At 34.6% G+C, this 6,001-nt stretch overlaps 1 long non-coding RNA gene across 1 annotated transcript; it reads right to left on the bottom strand.

Moving 5' to 3' along the window:
- Positions 1–1,736: 1,736 nt before the first annotated feature.
- LOC116019469 lies at positions 1,737–5,743 on the bottom strand. The gene is made up of 3 exons (XR_004098726.1): positions 5,623–5,743; positions 2,106–2,185; positions 1,737–1,970 (listed from the first exon to the last, which is right to left on the bottom strand). It is a non-coding gene; the product is annotated as an uncharacterized LOC116019469 (long non-coding RNA).
- Between the last annotated feature and the right edge of the window lie 258 nt (positions 5,744–6,001).

Here is a 6,001-nt window from a genome sequence, read left to right as displayed (position 1 = left end):
GGTATAACATTGACAGATCAAACTATATATTTCAACGTGACATTGGCTTACATATGTTGTTCCAGTTTTTTGACTTCCATAGGTTCACTCTACTAAGTTTCCTTTCAAGATTCATTATCCAAATTAAATATAGTAACATATATACATGCATATTATAAGTTGAAGCCTAATTATTATAGGCCTGCTTAGCAATTAGCTGTTAGTAGATTATGTTAATAGTTAGCGATTTGTTAACTTTCTCAACATATTGGAGAACAAAGAGTCGATTTTTTTGGTGCGTAACAGGTGCGTAACAAAGAGTCAGTATCGCCTCCACTAAGGCTTGAACTCATGACCTCACATATGTGAGAGCCACTACTCTACCATCTGAGCACAAGGTGCTTGGCCAAAAATATATTTTAATAGTTATTCATTATAAAAATAAAAATAACAAAAATTTAACTTCAAAATATTTTTTCACTATTTTTCATAAACAAACACATTAAAAATAAAAATATGTGAGTTAAAATAACAGATTTTAAAATATAGAATAAGAGATCATACAATTTGAGTTTAGAAGTCGGGGTATTGAAGGCCCTAAGGGCAAAAAAAAATTCGCATTTTGTTGGTAAGTTTTTTCAAAATCAATTTGGACTAAAACTAATATAAAAAATTATTTACCAAACACTTGTATTAGTTATAACTTATAAGTCAATCAAAAAATTAAAAATTAGGCCAAAAAGCCATTTACCAAACAGTGCTATAGTAACAATATAGGCTATTTAGCAAACTTAGCTAAAAGTTGACTATTAAGAAAGTTAATAAAATATAGCAAAATGTATATTATTATAGGTCAAACTATATGTGTAATTAATATAATAATATATGTATATTAATACATATTTTTAAATAATAATAACAACTATTACTTTTAAATAATAGAAATAATAATAAAATTACATCATTATCATTTAATATCTCATAATAAAGATATAATATTGTAATAAGGATAGAAATTAATCTCAAGTCTCATTTTAAAACGCAACGGTAAAGTTTCAAAATAAGTTTTTCTTTAAAGCATTATGTCTTTTACCAAATAAAACTTATAATTTATTAGTTGCTTTAATTAAACTATAAGATCTAAAATAAATTAAATCAAATATAGCCATAATATATGCTTGTTGGTATTTAAGACTAGAATCATTCATCAGTCATACAACGTGGTTAAAATGAATAGAGACATGATTTTTACATGAAAATGTGAAAAAGAAAAAACATGACCTTTTTAACCTAAACCAAGTCAAATGTTTCAAGGGCGGATCCAGGTGGGGAGCAATGACGGCAATTGCCGCCACCCCCTTTTATATATATAGGTCAGTGTTCCCGTGAGTCTACCCTTCCCCATATAAGTCTGTATGGACATATCTGGGTCATTGAATACTTGAGATCAATGGCTTAGATTTGACTATTTGTGCAACTGTGCACTTCACTTGCACAGTTGGCATTGCACAGTTGATGAAACCGTAACTATTGATCTCAAGTATTCAATGACCTAAATTTATCCACGGACTCATATAACAAGACGGACTCATTTGATCACTAGTCTATATATATATATATAGCACAAGACATTATAAATTTATAATCTGCAGTATTGTAAGTACTAGGTAGTAAAATTTTATTACAGAGCAGTCAATGCTTGAAAGTATTTTCTCTTAAAATACTTGAAAGTTCAAACAAGAGGACCAAATCCAAAGTTCAGACACAGGTCAAGTGGCAAATTAGAATTGAAGAAATAAAGTCATTTAGTAAAAAAAAACAAAGATAAACTCAATGCAGTCGTCACAGTACAAGTAGTAAACAAGCAAAAATGATTATCAAATATCAAGTAGTAGTAAGCAAATATATTTATTCAATCAAACATGCATTTACAGTGATGCCAGACAGAGATTTGATCAACCTTAATAAAAACCCTCCAGTCTTCATTCAACCTGCAAAATATAAATACTGGCAGTTAGAGGCCACGCAAACATCACCGATCGAGATTATCACCTTCAAACTTAACAATCATGACTGATCACCAAAGATAAAAGATTCACAGTGGAAATGTCAAATAGAGTTAGTACATGCACATCATGCAGAGTAAATAAATGGATTGCATCACGACGAGGGAAAGCCATTGGTCCAGCTCCTGCAAGATAGGGACCTATGGATAATCAAATTGAGATAATCAGAAAAAGTTATGAGATCTCAACCGTATTGTATTGAACTGGGATCTGAATTGGTGCTGTGGATTTGTCGATATCACAGGTCCTTATCTCTGCTACTAATCATAAGAAAACGTTGTGTATGCAATAGGTAGATGGACGCAGTACACATCATGCTACGAACGCTAAGACTTCCTGACGCCTAAGAGGCTCAGAAATTGGAAAGACTAAAAAATGGATAAACCGTTAACATCATCAATGACTAATCACAAGAGTGGGCTAAAATTAACAGTTTTGACAAGTACATGCCATGCAAAGTCGGAAAGACATGCAGCCTAATTTTCGGACTCCACAGCATTATTCATTAAAGAAGATATAAAATGCTTCGACTTATAAAAATAAATAGCATGGATATAACAAGCTATATGTGAGAGGTAAAACTACCATATCTTTAAATCTTTAATGATACCAGAACGTTATGTGGGGTGGGGGTGGGCAGTATGGATACACAATTGTTTTGAAGTTGGTGGCGATTTCTTATGTATGGGGGCAATACAGGTACACAATTGTTATGAAGTTAGGCCTCCACGAGATAGCAACACATTCAAGAAGGCTAGTAGATTAACAAATAAAGCAAAGGTCACAAGAGAAAGATAAACTATTAATCCACTCAAATCAGGACGTTGAGTAATCAAAGCTGTTCAAGGCTTCACTTAAGCTACAAGCATGAGAAATCCTCATTAAGACTGTCATTAAGTAATTAAGCATGCTTGATAAGTGCAGTAAGTACAATAGGATCCAGGTCCATCCAATAGTCATTATTGGAAAATGACTGAAATCAAGTAAATTTGGTTAAAATGCACCACTTGATGTCGTCCTTGCTTCATGGCTAAAAGACAGGCAAAAAAGGAAATGCAGCTAAATTTTCACATGTATACAACCAAGGACCATTTGCATAGCGATGGGTTGTAATCACACAATGATCGGCTAAACCTTCACTTGCTACTAATGGAACATATTCCTTCCTCTAAGCATTTCACCAACAAAACTCAACCTTAAAGCTAAGGCCCAACCAAAATGCAATCTCAACCTCACAAGTGCCCCATAAATAATAGAGTATACATATATATAGGCTAATGTTCCTGTGAGACTGTGAGACACAACATGAATGCATACAGTCTACTTCAGGAATGCACACACACTAGAATGTGTGCAGTCATGTTGGGCAAATTGCACACACTCTAGCCTGGGTGCATTCCAGTAGAAGACTGTGTGTATTCATGTTGTGTCTCACAGTCTCACAGGAAGATGCTATCTCATTTGATTATTTGTCTATATATATATGTGTGTGTGTGTGTGTGTGTTGTCCTGCCAATCCAGTTAAAGACCAAATAAACTAGCTGCAAGTTTATTCAAAAAAACTAGCTGCAAGTTTGTTGAAAAGCTTACTTTTCAATCCCTCTATTTCTTTAAAATTGTAAAATAAAATCGGAAAATAAGCATCTTTTGGCAACTCCTTAAGATAAATAGACAATCTTGTTAAGAATATCAAGAACAAGTTGAACTTTCTCTTTATGCTTGTACTTGGACAATGATAATTTTTCCCATTTACCAAAATTGACAGGTGCAGCCTTGAAGAGAAGAGGTATAAAATTGTAAATTGGAGAAAGAAAGGAAGCCTGAGTGTTAGCAGCAGGGAACTGTGAATAGAGTTATAGAGGGCAGTGTCTCGTTCCAACCAACACTTTTAAACCATAAGAACTCATGCTTCAAACTGTTCCAACCCACCAAAGTGTGGTTAAAAATTAAACTACCCAATGTGACCCATGTTTTAAAGCTGAAATGCCCAATTCCATTAAATATTGGGTAAGTTGGCCAGTTGCATTTAATGGGTTGAACTGTCCCCCTCCCCTTATGCCCCACCAGAACAAAAGAGAGGAACTTCTAAAAATGAAGTCATGCCACACTGATAAAACCTTTCCCGAAAACTGGAGGAGTTCAAGTCTGCTGGGAAGATTATTAAAAAAAAAAAAAAAAAGGTGTCTAATGCCATGAAGGATAATAAGTTCTAACATTCTTTAAAATTCAGAAAGGCGTTGGGTGGCACTAAGTATGTATGTAAGTCTGTATTAAATTTGCATGAATCCACAAAACCAGATTTTTCCAAGCATCTTTCTAAAGGTGATGAATACTTTAATATGCTTTAAGAAAATTATTCATATTTTCCCAATCAGTATAAATCAAAGAAAGATGTTGGACTTCAAATAGGATAGTTTACTTGGTAAATGTGGTCTGAACAGTTCTTTTGAAAACATCCATTAAACGCAGACAAATTAATGGGAGGATATTTTTGTTAGACAGCCCACAGAGTGCCAATGCTTACAGCACTTCCAATCACTAACATCTGTAAATAAAAGACAGTAAACAGTACACAAACTTCAAATCAAAAGGTAGATTTTTTATCCTTATCCCTCTTGCCACCTACAATGCATCTTATTGTGGCTATAAAGTCTTGTGCGTAAAAATTTCAGGATCAGGTTTCACTGAAACAGCGCACTACAGGAAGTTCACACTGCACACTAAAGGCACTGGTGAGTTAGAAAGGAATAAAAATTTGCCTTCTTTGTCAATTAAGCTGCTCAAGGAATAAAAGGTCAATCCTTGGGGGATGCCAAGGATCAAATATGGACAGTGTGAATGCAGAAGTGCAGTCCAGACATTTTTATCTTTAGTGCAACATGCTAGTGAAGAAAATGAGCACTAGCCTGCAAGAGTAGTTCAGTTGCTCCTCAGGTGGTAGATTGAGGGGTAAGGACTGAGGATCGAGCCTGGCAGCCACAGTGTGGGTGTTACACCAAATATGGTGGACTCCGTCCTCCCATCTAGAGGACACTGAGCCACCGTGATTTACCCCTTCACAATCCTGTCCGCCCGGGGTGTGGGGGCCTTATGGAAGGGATGTCCCCTTTTGAGGAGCAAGAAAATGAGCACTGTGGCAAAATCATTTCCCTCAGAGTAATAAATGAAGCATGTCATATGTTCCTAGTTCAGTTTCACTTCAATTTCTGCCTACATTAAGATTCCTAATGGAATATAAACTCTGCAGTTGTGCAAAATATTTTCAAAATCCAAGTTATACCCACCAAAAGTAACTATATAAATTTCAATCCAAATCAAAGAGATTAGGAAATGATTAATGAGATATACAACAAGATATCTTAGAAGCAATGTAGCATAATTCCTAAGCAGAACCCACTGGTAAAACCACAACTCATAGTTTGAAACAAAAGAATGAAACTTTTTGATACTTCACAGAGCATCAAAACTAAAAGCATACCAATAAAATTCCTTCAACACTATTCCCCATAACTGCAGCTCACAACCAATCATGGTTAGAACTTTTAGCAATATAAACCCAGAGAAAGACAAATTTTACCATTTTGCGCGAAGGCTTAGCTCCGATAGCCGGTATATGATCACCAACGGCGACGTAATCCTCTCTCCCTCTGACTTTCTTCCATAAACCGGCGAGATTTTCAATTTTTTTTTCTTCTTCCTCTTTTTTTTTTCCCCCAATGTGAATAGTCAGTAAAGTTGGGCCTTGCCTGTAGAGCAGGTGAAGATGGGCCTGCATTACGGGCCTCTTCTTAGCCCAATAAGAAAATTCTTCAAATAAATTTCCATATTTTATGAACATGTATAAATTTTATATTATTGTTATTGACTTTATAATTTTTGTGATTATGTACTTTTGTATTGGAGTATTTGATGGTTATCAGGTTATGTAATATGTTTTATTGTTGTAGTATTTCATA

The sequence above is a fragment of the Ipomoea triloba genome, chromosome 5 (genome assembly GCF_003576645.1).
Source record: "Ipomoea triloba cultivar NCNSP0323 chromosome 5, ASM357664v1".
Taxonomy (NCBI): Eukaryota; Viridiplantae; Streptophyta; class Magnoliopsida; order Solanales; family Convolvulaceae; genus Ipomoea; species Ipomoea triloba.
The sequence above is the reverse complement of the archived record's forward strand: the minus strand, read 5'-3'. Positions and strand labels throughout refer to the sequence as shown.